The sequence below is a fragment of the Anser anser genome (assembly GCF_964211835.1).
Source record: "Anser anser genome assembly, chromosome: 23".
Lineage (NCBI taxonomy): Eukaryota > Metazoa > Chordata > Aves > Anseriformes > Anatidae > Anser > Anser anser.
In genome coordinates, this window is record NC_139744.1 from 2208438 (window position 1) to 2224281 (window position 15844).

General features: G+C 57.0%; 1 protein-coding gene across 2 annotated transcripts in view; it reads right to left on the reverse strand.

Annotated features, from left to right (window-relative positions):
- Positions 1-15844, reverse strand: part of LOC310885649 (uncharacterized protein C17orf113) — a 55710-nt gene that overhangs the window by 36877 nt on the left and 2989 nt on the right. Inside the window, exon 1 of one of the 2 annotated variants that reach the window (XM_083809236.1) lies at positions 3508-3629. The exons of the other annotated variant lie outside the window; for it this stretch is intronic. The gene's annotated coding sequence lies outside the window, so the exon portion shown is untranslated. Of the gene's footprint in view, positions 1-3507; positions 3630-15844 lie in introns of those variants that run through there. 2 annotated transcript variants of the gene reach the window in all.

Sequence of the window (15844 nt, forward strand, 5' to 3'; positions counted from 1 at the left end):
TCAGCAGCCTCCGCACCAGAGCCCGGGCGAATATTGGGAGCTCGGCACTCGCTTCTCAGCGAGTTTTTGCCAGAGCCCCGAGCGTCACGCGGGGGAGCCTCCTGCCAGTTGGCACCTGCTGTGACTGTAGGAGTTACCTTGAGCCAAGAGCGGGGCGAGGGCACCTGACATCAGCTCTGCTCGTGAATGAGGAGATGGGGAAGCTTCCTCGAAGGTCAGACCCAGAAAATGCCCCGGGTGGCTTCGCAGAGGGGTGCCAGGCTCAGGGGGAGGGATGCGAGGGCAGCCAGCCCTAGGGACATGGGGTCCTGCCTGCTGGGAGGATGGAGATGTCCCAGAGCTGCAGGGACAGCAGGAGATGCTCTGGTGTCCTGGGCTAAGATGGAGCAGCTGAGGGCAGACCACAGATTTCAGAGAGCCCTGTCTGTGCCCGCCTTGTGCTCAGCATTTCATAACACCACATAAAACCAGCCCCCCCCGCCCTCCCCACAGCCCCAGCATATGTTCTGCTAATGCTGGGGCGAGGCACGTTTTGGGATCAGCACGTAAACCATCGCTCCTCAAAGCGAGGATTACTTTGAGCCCAGGGCTGGCTGAGGGCACAGGGAGCGGAGCAGGCGGGGGCTCCCCCACCGACCACCACCACATTGCGGTCTGACCCCCCCCCCGCAGGGTGCCCAGGCTGCCTCCCACCCCAACAGCCTCTGCCCCATTCCCATGCACTGAAGGGCACAGGACATCCCGCAGCACCACCAGCACGCGGAGGACAACACGGCTGTGCCCGTCCTCTCATTTGCACATCAGCATCATTAACTCGGCGCGTTCCCTGAGTCAGCGCATCTCAAACGAGGACAGTCACAGCCCGAACCGAGGGGACACCGGGCAGGCAAGAACACGTCTGTTCTGCAGCAGCATCACAGCAGCACCCACCAGTCCCAGGAAACAAAACACTAAGAATACATCTGATTTTCTACCCAAGGGTCCTGCAATCCTTTAGCTTTGTGCTCTGTGTCTGTAGCAAGGGGGTTAATCAGCATCACCAGGGACAGAAAGGGAAGAGCAGCGGGGTAACAAGGTACAAGATGCAGCAGCAGTAGGGCAGGAAAAGCACATGGGGCTGATTCTTTTTAAAACAAATGACTTGCTCTCCACATCCAGTGAGCACGTGGCTCTTGTGAATGCAGCACCTTGACTGGGTTACGGGCAGGGGACCATGGGGCTCGCCCGCGCTTGCTGCAGATCACGGAGGTGACCCACCCTGTGCTTCCATCAGCAGAGGAAAAAAAAAGTAAATGCACACCGAGAGCCTGACATTTTGTCCCCAGGGGTTTAGCTGTAACTGTTAGCACAGCGTAAGAGAGCAGCAGGAGAGGAAAGATTGAGGAGAGCGCGATTCATCATCCCACCCGGCTGCTGCTCTCCTGGCTGAGGAATTCCTTCAAGATCACAAAATCCTTCAGGTTTCTTGCGACCGGCACAGACTGGGGCAGAGCCACAGGAGCTGAGGGTCCCGCTCTCAGAGAAGCCCCCACACCAGCAAGGCCATGCACACCGCGGTGGTTTTGGCACCCCAATGCCACCAGTGAGGCGGCACACCGTGCTTGGTGCCGTGGAGGACATCTACACCATAAATCATTTTTTGTCCTACTCCGCTCAAGTACGTGCTTGAATCGCAGGGGCTCGGCAAGTGTGTGAACCCTGCTGTGCTGGGGCTGCTGTCAAAGGTCCTTCTCCAGCCCCTGTCGCGCTTCCACCCAAAATTCCCAAGCCTTAATTTAGCAGACTGACTCAGCCCTCCCAGCAGGACACCAGGGGACAGAGCCGGATGGCCAAGCAGGACCCAAGGTCCCGGTCCCTCCAGGACAACCGTGGCCCCCCAGCACCGCACCCCTGCAGGATGCCGAAACACAACAAGGGCAAAAAGCCACCTGAGGACCCAGACCAGCAGCTCCGGGGCTTGCAGCACCACGAAGCCGGCCAGCTGTGAGCAGGAGCAGCGCAGGGCACGGATAAGCTGTGTCACGCCAGGACAGGGCTAAAACACGTGGCTCAAGCAAGCTTTGGGGAGCAGGCAGCCGTGCCACCCCCTGCACGCAGGCCAGCACACCATCAATCACCTCCTGCCAAAAGAGCGATGCCCCGGTCCGGGGGGCTGGTAGACGACGGCTCCGGCTGCTCCCCGCCGCCACCGGGCTGTTTGCCTCTTAAAATAGAGCAGGGAGTGCAACCCGATGCAGCCGCGGCGCAAGTTTTGGCTGAGCCGCTCCTCACTGGCTCTTCCTAGTCTCTACATTTTTATTATTATTATTATTTTTTTTTTTCCCAAATCCCCCTGAAATCAAACCCAGGCACCGCTTGTGCAATAGCAGCATCTCCTCCGGGCACGGTGCCAGCGGGCACGCAGAGCCAGGAGCCACCGGGCAGCAATGCACGTGGCACAGCTTTGGCCACGCTTGGTCCCAAGAGCCCTCCGAGGCTCTGCTCCAGGACTAACCACCCAGCTCCTCCCTGACCCCCCCCAGAAGCTCATTATCTTGAAAAACTTCAGATAAGGGCTATCCCAAGGGATGGGTCCGAGGCCGCAGCGCTGCCTTGCGCCCGCTCCCGCAGGGTCCAGGAGGACGCGACTTACCACATTTGAAGGACTCGGGACGAGATTATCACATTAAACTTTAAAAGTCTCTGCTCAGGAAGAGCAGCAGCTAATGCTGCTCACTCAGCGGAGCCGAACCCAGATTGTTACCGCTATTTTTTGTGCCGGAGCCACTTAAAGAAGCAAAGCAAAGCTCGGAGGCCTCGAATTACAGCAAACACAGCGACCCACGGGCTGAGCCCGTCCTGCTGGGCTTGTGCCCCCTCTCACCTGCACTTAGGTTGCAATATTTTGGGGGCAGAAACTGGCTTTTAGGCATGTTTGTGTGTAACTGCTAACACGGGAGCTCTCCAATTTAAGTCTGAGCTCCTGCAGGCTCCTGTAACACAAGCTGAATTAATTATTTCATAGTGCTAAGTAAGTGACATTTGAAATCCAGCCATTGCAGTGGTATCAAGTAAAGATATCTGCAAGGGGATCCGTTTAAATCCACGCAGTGTTTTGAGTCACCCCATCAAAGTAAGCCCGGTGCTTTATTAGACCAAAAGTCACCAGACACCCAACCTTCTGGGGGCGGCTCCAGGGCACCCGTGGGGCGCTCAGCCTCGTGGGGCATGCAGCAAATAAGCCCAATGCTGCTGACCATGAGCCAGCCGTTAAAGCAATATTTATTCAAAAGTTAACAGTAGCGCAAGACTTTGCACCGCTTCTTTCTTCTCCAAAGCTTTCATGACCCTGGATTGGGTGTTTTTTTAACCCCCAGGACAGGATTACAACACCAGTACCTCCCCACGTCCCAGGTTTACACACACAAGAGCTTAAACTCAAGAGGGAGCAGCACCAAACACCACTAAAGCCAAAGCAAAATCCCCCCAGACCTGACCCCCAAAACAAAGGAGCACATCAGGACCTACCGGAGCTTCGTGGCAGGGGGCAAAGCAGACTCTACCTGGGGTACTAAATCCAGGAGCAGAGCACCCAACTTGCAAACCCCAAGGGCATCTCCCCTGCCCTTCTTATGGCCCTGGCCAACGCGACCCAGCTGGGGCTGCTGCGGTTACAGCCCCAACCCCAGTAACTGCAGCCACTGACGTGGGGATTGGGCACAGCCCAGGGAAGGAGAAATCACCGAGCACCTGCCAAAAATCCAAGCTGTTTTCAAACAGCTCTCCTGGATGTGTGCTAAAAGAGGTACCCCGGAGCTGCTGGGTTCTGACAAACGCCCAGTTTCCTTCCCCAAGTTCTTCTGTATCCTTCTGGGTAACTGCTAAAAATGAAGGTTTTGTGACAACGTAAGAAAACTGCTCTCATTAGCTTCCCTAAAAAAGTGCCTGGAAAGGTAAAGGCTGGGGTACAGCATCCTGCGTCAGTCGCAGCATGCGTAACAGAGTCCAGGCTTAATGGTGACGAGTATCAGTATAAAAGTACAAATTTTGGGAAAATCTGCATGCAAGCACGTGTTTCAGCCCCATCAATTTCAGAGGGAACTAAACACTCCCTGAGTGCTTTCCCACCGTGACTACTCTCCCGACCCTGTGAGAGCTGCCTGCCAAAAACATGAACTTCTGGAGAGAAAGGGCTGGGAGAGAAAGCCCGATTCTGGTTAAAGCAAAGCCCAAAGGGCCGCCCCACTGCTCATTTTCCTTGGCACCATCTGGCCCAGATCTGCAGTGTCGGTGATGACTCTGAAGTTTCCAAAGCTCCCGACTGCCAGAAAAACTTGAAAAAGCCTCTTTAGCTCTCTAGATGACAAATGAAAAGAACCCCAAATTTATTGTTTTTTTTTTAGAATTTCGAGTGGGAGGAAGGAAAATGGGACGCCCCATGATTTTTTAATGCCGGCGGTTGGCAGTTCCGTATTTAATGTGACAGCATCCCTTTAAGAAAAACATGTTCACACACAGGAAAGAAAATAAATTGGCAAAGCAATTTGCTTTCAAGCCCGCCTGACAATTCCCCGCACAACCACTTTCCTTCAGCCTCGGTCAAGCCGCAGCGGCCAGCGCTTCACGCTGGGCAGCGTATAATCTAAGGGTTTAAGGATGCTTTGCTGGTTGACAAGCCCATCTGCTAATCCTGGAAGCGGTAATTTATCCCAGAGACAGTACAAAGAGATAGTGGAAGAAATAATTCGTGGTGCGTGAGACGGAGAGGAGACGCCTTGTCATGTTATCAGGCTGACAGCCCCCCAGCACAAACGGGGATGCTCGTTACGGAGCCTGAACCCGGTGTGATCAAAAGGGTTTCTTCATTAGGGGTAGGAAGGGAAAAAAAAATTAAAAAGAGAGGAGGAAAGGCAAAGGAGAGCTAAATCAAAGCCTGCGCTTATTGTTTCTTATGAAGGAAACTTGTGAGGAATGCTTTCTGCGGGGCAATTAGTAACCGGGAGCTGAGGGGGGTAGGGGCAGGACCCCGCAGGGCTCGCTGCTGTCACCCATGGGGGTCAGGGAGCACCGGCCCCATGCCCGGCTGTGGTCCTGGCTCGGTGGGAGCCCCGTGGTGATTTTGGGGTGCCAGGGCCCCGCAGCACCCCCTCGGTCACCATTTACCTGCGAGCACAGGTCAGCAGCGACCAGGAGCACGGGGCAATTCAACAACAGGGCTGCGTGTGGCTGTCGCTTCTAGCTAAAATTTGGGCAGCCTAAAAGGGGTTAAAGCTTTAAAAGCCCTTCAGCAAATGCTGAAACCAACATCTCTCTCTGTGCTGCACATTTTTGTCTTGGGGTAGGCAGTAGGGACGACCTGAAGCTGATGTGGGCATCCAGAGGGGCTTTTTCCCATGTGGGAGCTGGCGTTCAGGAGGCTCTCTCCTCCCATTCTTCCAATTAGCAGCCACCGGCTTCCATTTAATCGTGTCACAGCCTCTGAGAGCTCACCTTGCAGCCAGAAGGAGGGCAGGGGGACGAGCACGGTGCGCTGGCATCGCCCCCTGCCTCCGCGGCCCCCCTGCCTCCGTGCCCTGCCAGCCTCAGCCCCCCTCACGTGGGACATTTGCACTCCCGAGTCCTGATGTTACCTCCGTGTCTCCGACCGCATTTCTAGGACATCAGCCATCGGCAAATTAGGGCAGTGCAGCTGCTTCATCACGGCCTCTTTAAAAAGCAGTTTTGCTCCAAAGGAGGCTGCAGACAGGGCTCTGCTCTCCGGCCAGGGCCAGGGCCACAGAAACCTCCCCGATTCGGGAGGCACGAGCAGGAGGAGCCGCGGCTGCCTCCCGCTTTGTGCCCGGCTCGAAGCACGTAACCAAAATGCAGGCAAATAAAAGCAATCCCCTGGGCAGTGCCTCCTGGCTGCTGGACACCCCGAATCAGCGATATTATTTCGAGGGGCTCGTCAAAACACATCCCAGAACTGATTTCAGTGCACTGGCGGGGCCAGGCAGGCTGCTCCATCACCCAAATTTCCCTCTGAGCAGGGGCCGTGTTCCTCCACCCCTGCACCAGAAGAGGGGAACACCTTCATCGCCCTGGCTCCTTGCCTCGGCTCCTCTTAGCTTTCGGCACGGACTTGTCTTCGCACTACTGGAAAGCCATCACTGACAGGCAGGGAATGAAAGAGGACAGATGATAATTAATTGTCCACATCTTTCAGCGTCTCCTGGATATGGGCTAATGAAGTTATACATGACTCTCTGGCTAGAGGACAGAAGGAAAAGAATCGTAGAGCTGGGGTTTACTGTCAGCGATAAGCGTGGCCCGAATTACGCAGCTCCTCTCCGCACGCTGCTTTGGCTTTCTTTGGTTATTTCCAAACAAATACAGCTCCTGGAAGCTGCTGTTGCTCACTCCCTTGGCTCTTACAGCAGCTCTGAAAGCTGCAGGAGCCCCCTCTGGGCACTGTGAGCATCCTTCGAGTAGGCAGAGGTCGCCGGTGTCAGGAGAGAAGCGTGCGTGCCCAATTAAATGGAGAAACCTTTGCTCCGAGAGGACCAGAAGGACGCGCGTGTCGGCTGGCAGGTTGCAGCTCCGATATTTATTTGGGCAGCACCATTGACGTTATTTAAGGACCTCTAGTGGGCCAGCTTTCCTGTTTAAAAGGAATTTGCAAATGGGTTCGTGAAAAGCCGCTTGTCTCCCTGCCATGGCAAACACGTGGCTGCAGGCAGCTGGCACCGAGCGCGCGTAGCCGTGCGCCGTACGCGCCACAGCGCTGGTTCTGCGGGGCCAGGGAGGCAGGGCAGGTCCATAACCTGTCACCCTCTCTGATGCCTCCAGATATTCACTTTGTTTGGGGTTTTCTGCAGGGCGATGGCTCCCTCCTGCACCCCAGAGCTGAGCGCGTGGGGACCCAGCTCCTCCCTGCTCCACCGTGCAGCCACCTCCCGGCACACATCACACCACCAGCACTGGTAACGGCGTCATCGCAGCAGCTGCCTTAGCATCACCCGGTGGGGCACGATCCAGAGGGGCCAGCAGGGCTGGACACAGGGGTGGAGGCTCACAGGGAGCTCCGCTGCAGCACTGGGGGCTGGAAGGCTCCTCCTGCCGTTATCACCGCCCATCAGCGTGTTGCAGGGGGACACGCCGGCAAGGGGACTGGGCAGAGGCGCTGGCAAGGCCACATCCCAGGACATCGGGGTGCCAGACCCCACTGCCCACCCTTGCCAAGGTTCTGAGCATGTTCACGGGTGGGCAACGTGAGGAGGCAGCCAAGGCAGGGGTGTGCAAACTGCACCTGGGGCCAGGGAGCCCCAGAGATCCCCCCAGCCCCGGTGCACAATCCCAAATGCAGCTGTGCACGGTGATGGGAGCAGGGCTCCCTATTTCACCCCCAGCACGAGCACCCTGCTGCTGCCTGATGATGCTGGCCAGCTGCCGGCTGAAATAAAGCACAGCTGGAGCAGCACCGAGATGCCCGCGGGCACGGCGATGCCCCGGCACCGACCGCGGCCACCCCAGGGCCCCCGGGGACGCAGGCGGAGGACGGAGGCCGGGCTCGGCGGAGGCTGGGCTGGGCTCTGCTGGCAGCTGGCGGGAGGTGGAGGCGTTGTTGTTATGAAAACATGCGAGGGCCGTGTCTGAAAACATTGCAAGGAGCCAGCTACATAAATAGGCCCTTTATGGCTCTTTCCTGCTCGAAGACAGGCCCTTTTCACGAGCGCTTGGCTTCGGCACGGCTGGGTTGCTCGGCTAAAAGGACTCTTCGTGCGGGGCGCTTGGGGGGAGGCAGGGAGGCCGGGCGAGGCGGGGAGGCCGAGCGGCAGCAGCGGAGCAGCAGAGCTGTGGCAGAGCCCGCCCAGGCGGCCAGCACGGCCCCCCCGGTGCCAGCACCCACCTGCATCGGTCCCTCTGCCTCTGCAGCTACCGACGAGGCCTGAGCCATAACCTCCATCACCTCACCAGGACCTGAGCAGTCACCTCCATCCCCTCACCGGGATGCTCCGAGACAAATCGTGCTGTGGTCCCCAGGCACCCAGACCAGAGGGTGAGCAAGGAAGGGGGCTTTCCGCAGAGCCATGGCAGGGACCGGTGCTGGGGGCCTGTTTTCCAGCCCCAACTCGTCCCTTTCGCGCTATTTCCAGGTCAGGTGCATGAGAAAGCGGCGTGACGAATCCAGGCTCTCCAGGCAGAATTTCTGCTGGAAGGACTCGAGGCTTTCCCCCCCGAGGAGCGGGAGGCTGGGACCTGCCTCCTCCACCGCCACCGAGCCCTGCGTGGGGCACGGCAGCTCCTGTCCCCAGGGACACCCAAAAAGCAGGAGCTGCGATGCCAGGGACCGGAGAGCATCTCAGCGCAGAGCACCTGCCACTCCGCAGCACTTCCACCGGTATTAATCAACGGTTTTATTAGAGAGCCACCGCTAATTGAGCACCTCCAGTGATCCATCTGGTGCCAGCAGCCGTGCCTGCAGCAGCAGCACTTCGTTTTTTTCGGCCACAGCAATTTAACGCGCTCACGATCCAGTTTGTGCCCCCTCAGCACCAAACCCCACACCGGTTTAGGGTAGTGGGTGACTAAAGCAGCGGGCAAGCGAGCGATCAGTGACTCCGCGGATCATTTTGCTCATCTCACGGCTTTTTTTAGCCCCCCCATGGACAGACCTCCCGTTGCAAACCCCGGCGAGGCGCAGCCGCTGCTCCCAGCCTCTCCGGCTGTAACCTGCCCCGTGTCCTGCTCCCATCCCAGTGCCATCCCCTGGAAGTCACTGCTCCCACCTTGGCCACTTCCCAGGCTCCCCCTCGCTGGCCATGACCTTGGAAAGGTGCCTGGGGCACAGCAGGATGATGCTGGGGATAAAAGGTGATGGAGGATGAGCGTGGAGTGATGCCGGGGCTGCCCCGGGCTCGGCTGCATTTGCAGGCTGCCCGGGTGGTGCCGAGGCAGTTTTTCAAGGCAAATATTCGTTTCACATGGTCCGCCCTTGGAAAACAGGCTCCTCCAAAAGAGAGCGGAGAGCACTGCCAAAGGCTTTGCGGTGTTTTTCTTTTCCACAATCCTCCCTTTTATTTTTTATGACGCGGAGGGCAGCGGGACAGCCCCAGTCCCGGGCAGGACGGGGCAGCCCAGGAGGTCGGTGTCACGCCGGAGCTGCCCCGCGGTGACTTTTATCGAGAGCTCAGCGCTAAGCTCTTGTCTTAGCAGTAACCCAGGGCTGCAAACACCAGGTGCTTGAATTAGCAAGCTGCTGGAGCTGGGATTCTGCTACCAAACAGCCTAAAGCCAAGGGTGAGCACGGTGCAGGGACAACCTTTGGCGGTGCCCCGTGCAGCAGCGATGCCCGAGCGGAGCCGTGCCCGGCGCTGGGATTTGGGCTGCTCCCTAAAGCGGCTCCATTTTCACTTTCCCTTAAATGATTTCCCAGCTGCTTCCCCATTTGAACCGATAATGGGACTTCGCTATCTATCTGGTTTCGAGGGTTGCTTGCCTTGTTCAAGCTGAAGAAAATCAATTCCCCTCTCACTCGAGGCTTTGCGAGACAGATGAACTGAAAATCTCGCCTGCCTGAGCAAAATATTTATTCAGTCTGCGAACAGATTTACTTTTGAACTTTCTATAAATACAGCCGAGGGCACTCATTTAATCCCTTACCAGAAGACCTAATTTTATTTGTTTTATGTTTCTTAAAAAAAAAACTCGCTTTTCCAGCGCCTCGTCAGCATGTGGAAAAGGGCAGAGGAGCTGACACCCTTCTCGGCAACGGGAGCGGGACCGTGGGGTGCCCGAGCGTGGTCCCACAGTGGGACGGAGCTGGTGATGCCTGGAGGGGGGTGATCACAGCCAAGGCCTGCGCCCCCCCAGCTCCGCAGGGTTTGCTGCTATTTACTTATTTATTTACACCCGAGCAAAGCGGCTGCCGAGGGCTGGAGCAGGCAGAGAGAGGCCAAATCCTCCACAGAGGCTCCTTTGTCCCCTTCCCCGCTCGCTCGCGGGCGCACAACGCTTCCCTGTGCTCGGCCGCTCGGGAGGGACCCCCACAACCCAGCCCCTGTCTGTGCCCCCCCCCCCCCCGAACCCTGCGGTTCCGTCCTCCCCCTGCCCACCAGGCAGCAGGGCTCAGCGGGGCAGCCCGTGCCCCCCCGGGGGGATCACCCCACCTCTGGGACCCCTCTGCTCCATCCACAGCCCGAAACAGGCTCCGTGGGTGTACCGATGGGCGATGCAGGCAGCGATGTGCCGCAAGCCTGAGCCTCTCCCCAGCCGCCTTCCCCCCCGCCTTGGGATCACAGCTCGATCCCGTCCCTGAGCCCTGAGCACGCAGCATCCCTCATCCTCCCTGCCTGCTTTTCTCGTGGTGCTTAACAGCCAGGACCGCAGGGAAACCAGGCTCCTTGCACCCAGCACGAGAAGAAAAAGCTCCTTTGGTCGGGGTGGCGGGGGGGGCGGTAGGAAATTGCCTCTCGGTGCCCACCAGGAGGAGGAAACTCCGCAGCCTGCCAACAGTTCCCAAGCGCCCACACCACCGCCTTCCTCGCCAAAGAGAGGGTTTGCCCGAACCTTTAGGAAGATAAACATTTGTAAGGATGAACTGAGCATCTTTTCCGCTGCTAAGGACCGGCAGGCAGGTGCTGGACCACAGCTGGATGCTGGCAGCCCCCCCGGCTCTCCATGCTCTGCTCGCTGGTGCCGTGCCCGCGCCGAGCACTGCAGCAAGGCACCGGGCACACGAGCACCCTGGGGTGCAGGTGGCTGCCAGCTTCCTATAAATCCTCTTGACTCATCCCCTGCCTAAATACGAACTCATCCTGCCCCGGGAGTTTTCAGCCCAGAAACGTGTTGTGCCTCATGAGCATTAATGGAGCATCGCAAATAATCCACCCTCGGAGCCGGGCGCGCTCCCCTTGCGACCGGTGGGGGGCACGATCCCGGAGCCCCAGCTCCCCATTCCCTCCAGAAACACCAACCCCAATTATTGCAAAGTTGCTCCCCCTCCAAATCCCCTCTGTGGTTGCCCTGCTGTCACCACCCGGCGCGGATTCAAACAGCGGGGTCACGCCAGGTCCCTGCCCCGGCCCCACCACCTCCCACCCCGCACGCTGCCGAGAGCGAACCCACGCGGGGATGTGCCCAGCGAGCAGGTTGCTCCGTGTTTCCCCATAAAAAGCAGCCTGGTGCATCCCTACCTTGTGGAAGGGCTCCTCCAAAGGCACAGCATGCCGTACACCACGAGTGGCTCTCTAATTTGACACACTTATTAAATTGCTATTATGCCTGCTTGCTAATTACCTCCTCGGGAAAGCTGAGAGGACAGAAATTTGACATTGAGAGGTGAAAATCTGCAAACCTAGAAAAGTCAGGGCCAGGGAACAAGGCTGAAAACGGGGCTGCTGATGAGGTGTCCCCCAACCTGACAGCCACGTCCTGGAGCTGAAGCAGGACTGGCAGCCCCCCCTGGACTGGGAAGAGGCATGGTGACCCCAGGAGCCCCCATGAAGCCCCCAAATCACCCCAAAGTGCTTGTCCTGCACACCGCGCCTCTCGCAGCAAAGATTAATCCGAGTACCATTTAATCCTTAAAGTCCTTTCATAATGATGCTCAAAAATAAGCCTGCAGAGTTCCTAATACTTCGTGAAAATTTGGAGTTGGGATATTTATAGGCTTCACCCTATAAATGTGATAAAATGCACCCAGAAGTGGGCATTGGAGGGTTTTGCTCGGGGGGGGGAGGACCTGATGCCGAGACCCCCAGGGCCTCAGACTGGTCGTGCCCCCCCCCCTGCTTCCAGTGCATCCTCTGGCAGCCGCTGGCTCGGTAACAAGCTCCTCTTGTCGGGGCTTTTTTTTTTTTTTTTTCCTCCTTCCCTCTCTATAAACACTTCAGGGTTCCTCAAAAGAAACTTCAGCCACACACCGCACAGTAAATCTTCTGTGCTGAAACGCTCGCAGCAGTTCAAAGGGATGCAAAGCAGCGGCGCTCCTGACCGAAATAAACAGCGCCCGTGTGCGTGCGCCTCTCCGCGCCATGTGCTGTGCTTCGGGAGACGGGAGGGGAACAGATGACAAACACCAACGGGAAAAGCGGCGCTTCAAATAAATAAATAAATGAATATTCGGGGGCCTCGATTCACTGGGAGCCTCGTCAAATCCAGCTCCGCCTGGGCTCAGGTTGTTTCTCTCCCAGGCGAGCGAAAAACCTTCCTGCGGGCCCGGCGGGGAGGCTGCTCGGGGCTGGCGGCTCTTTGGCTGCTCCTGGTTTGTTTTCCAAGAGCGCAGCCCAAGGTCGTGGCACGGGGAGCATCACCAGCATCTCCTCTGGCAGGCTCGGCAGGACGAGGAGCTGCAAAGGTCCTCCAGAATCAATTCCCCTCCGTGGGTTATTTATAACCTGGCGGGGGATGAGACCTCGAGCTGGGCTGGCAAGCGTGCGGCTGAATCTCCTTGGGCTGGCGAGCGGGGCATGGGACAGCCCAGGCAAGGAGAGGCTTGGGGTTAGGAGGATGCTCGTGGGGTTGAAATTCCTTCCCGGAGAGGACAGCACGTCCCATCCCACGTACCTGTTGTGATGCCTCTGATCTGCCCTTTTTAGTTTTAAGTATTAATTCCTAGCTGCTGCTCCTACCACTCTTTTTTCTTTTCATCTTTGCGACTTGCAGATTAAATGAGGAGAGAGCAGGGGATGGTTCTGGTGATGTGCGAGGCAGCGGTACGAAGCCTTCAATTATTTCCTGCTAACACGGCTGAGTTCTCACCGAAGGTCCGTACCCGTGAATTAACGCCTGGGCTCGCAGGAAATACCGAAGCAGAGCCACGCAGGGAGCCAAATGCCAAAGCTCTACGCCACCTCAGGGGCCAGCAATTACACACATCTGCAGAAACCCCAGGGAAGACGTTTGGTGGGGGCCACCGGGAGACGTTTGCGTGCAGAACTTGAACCCCCGGCTCCCCCCAGCACGGTGCACGGGCTGATCCCCAGTGATGCGCCCTAATTCCAACCAGATTTCGTGCTCCCCCGCCAGCCCCCTCGACGCTGGGCTCGTGCTGCTGCTCAGATGCGGATCGGGGGCTGCTGGAGCAGCACCGGGGCAGAAAACCCCCCAGGAAAATCTTCCTGGGTGGGCAGCGAGTGCAGGGTGGCTGGGTGCCGGGAGCACCTGGAGGTGCTGAGCTGGAGCAGCAAGGGCTCAGCGCTGGAGCTCTGGGACGCGATGCACGAGCCAGATCCATCCCGTTTGTGGTCAGGGCTGGCAGCTGCTGGATAAGCTCCTCTGTGCGCTTCTCTCCTTGGAGAGGGAGCTGTTTGTTGACATGAGGCACCGGTTTTTGTCCAAACCCTGGAGAAGGGAGCCACCCCAAAGGCTGCTGGCACCAGGGCACGGTCCCCACCGCAGGAAACGCTGCTGCCTGAAGAGCAATTGAAGTGTTTTGAGACCAGAAATCCCTCCGGGTGCTGGACCTCATCCACCAGGCTGAAGCTCCCGGCAGGATGAGGCCAGGACCCGTCCCTCTTCCAAAAGCAGCTGGCAAGGGATGCAGGAGACCCCAAAATGAGCAACGAGGGCGCAGCCTGCTTGCGGGACCGGCCTCGTGCACATGCTGCGGACACCAGGAGGTGGGGAGCACCGGGTGTGCTGCTGTAACCCCCCCTCACCCCTGGGCTGTAGCCAGGCCATGCTGAAAAATCCAGGTCTAGGATCTGTCTGCAGTGAAAAAAACACTGGGAACGGAGCAAAAACTCTTTCCTGCAGGGTTAAAAAAAAGACAAAGGTTCGCCCCATTGCGCTGACCTCGCTTTGGCCATCACAGGGCAGAGAGGTGGCCCCCGAGCCCCCGTGTGCCTCTTTGCTGTGCCACTAGGAGCAACCAGCAATGGAAATTGTCCCATCCTCAGGCAGACGCAGCGGGATGCCCGGCCACGTGCGTGTGCCACCACCAGATAAAAGAGTCAAGATCACAAAAATCAGGGCTGCACGCTGCTCTGAAAACTTCCAGGGTTTAATGCTGACAGAAGCTGCTAATTAGTCAGCCAGCCACGAGGACAAGAATTAAAACACCGCTGCTCTTTTCAGTATAAAGCTCATTTTCACCCTTTGGACCAAACCTTTCCCCCAGAGGCATCCCCAGGCATGGCTCTGGTCACCCTCTGGCTGATGGCTCAGCGACCTGGCACCTGCAAGGCCAGCTCACTGATCCCACACCTCTCCAAAAAAATATTTAAATTAAAAAAAAAATAAAAATCCTAAAAAGCTCTCGATCCTCTGCCACGTTCACAAAGGAGTGACCTGCTCCTCCACGCCCTGCAGAGCTTTTCCCAGTTCAAAGGCAGCGGAGGTCTCAAAGAGCCGGGTGGTGACAGGGAGGTGAGGGGCAGCCTCTGACCTCACGTTGGAAAAAAAAAAAAAACAAAAAAAAACAAAACAAAACAAAAAAAACACATTTCCTTCATCCCACAGCCGATGCGGAGCAAGAGCCAGCGACCAGACGTCAGAGCCAGAAATACCCAAAGTGCTCACGGCCCTGGCCAGGTACTGGGGCCACCGTGTCCCGGAGACCAAGCCTGGCGTCCCTCTGAGATGCCCCAGCTCCTCCACTGCCTGGGGTCCAAGGTACAACACGGACCCTAAAAAATATACGTGGATAAAAGCATCTGCTCCGACAAGCCCAATTAAAATTCAATTGAAATTAAAGACTGGCCTCAGAGCCAGGTCGAGCAAAACCTAGCTCGGTTTGATTCCTTCTGGATCGAAGCTGCTGGCTAAAGGAACCCCGATGCTCTTCCACGGGGAGTGGTGCAGACCCCTGCCTCCACGGGACCCTCCCTGCTCCTCCATCCCTTTCGGGGGTTCCTGCAGAAGGAGCAGCCCCCGTCCGCGGGCAGACACGGGCACGGATCAGGACTTAACCTCAAACTGTTTCCCTTGCAATTTCCAAGCGATCTTCCTTATCACCTAATTAAAAAATTTCCATAATTAGGCCGGGGAAAATCAGAGCTCGGGAACGTTCCCATTTCAAAGAAGCCCCAAGCTGTGCCGCGGTGCAGGGTGGGAGCCCCCCCCGGAGCCCTCCCCCAGCTGAGCTGCCCCCCACTGCAGCCCAGGAGAGTTTTAATGCCCCCTTTGTGGGGGGGTCCCACAGCTTGCTGGGCTCTGGGGGAGCTGGGGAGCAGCCCCCCAAGACGTTCTGCCACCTTCACCCCAGTCCTTGCAACGCAGCAGCATGGTGAGCCCCCCATGACCATCGGGGGAAAAAAATGTTGTGTTTTTTATTTATTATTATTTGTGTTTGTTGTTTTTTTTGTTTTGTTTTTTTTGATTTTCAAGCATGGTGAAAGCTTTGCACGGGAAGCCAAGGATCTCCCTATACACACCCATTAGCCACAGCTTGACTTCTGAGCTTCCCGAGGCTCCTTAAATACCCAGGTTCTCTTTTACGACTCGCAAGTAAATCATTGTGGTTCTAATAAAAAAGGAGCACTTGTTACCATGCAGCCACAGCGTGAATTTCCGCGAGAGCACAGATATAATTCTTGACGGGGCCTTCTTGGCGTATAAATTATGACACTATTTTGGAGGCAATCTGAGAGCATCAGACTAAGAAACAGCCTTTGTATATCACAATATTGTTTCTAAATTGACAAGTAGACCCTCACGGGCTTCATTGCTCTGCTCGGGGTGCACATTTTTGCACTCCTCTTTTCCCTAGGAACAATTAAGGACCCGCAGGACTGGGGGCTCTGGGTTTGGAAAAGTCAGGCACTGGCCCCAAAAAGGCTGAGAAATAAGGACAAGAGTCTGCGAGGGCCGGAGCTGAGAGAGGGGCTCTCCATTTCCCTTCCCTCATTTTGAAACCCATCACACTTTGGAGATTGCCCAGTGC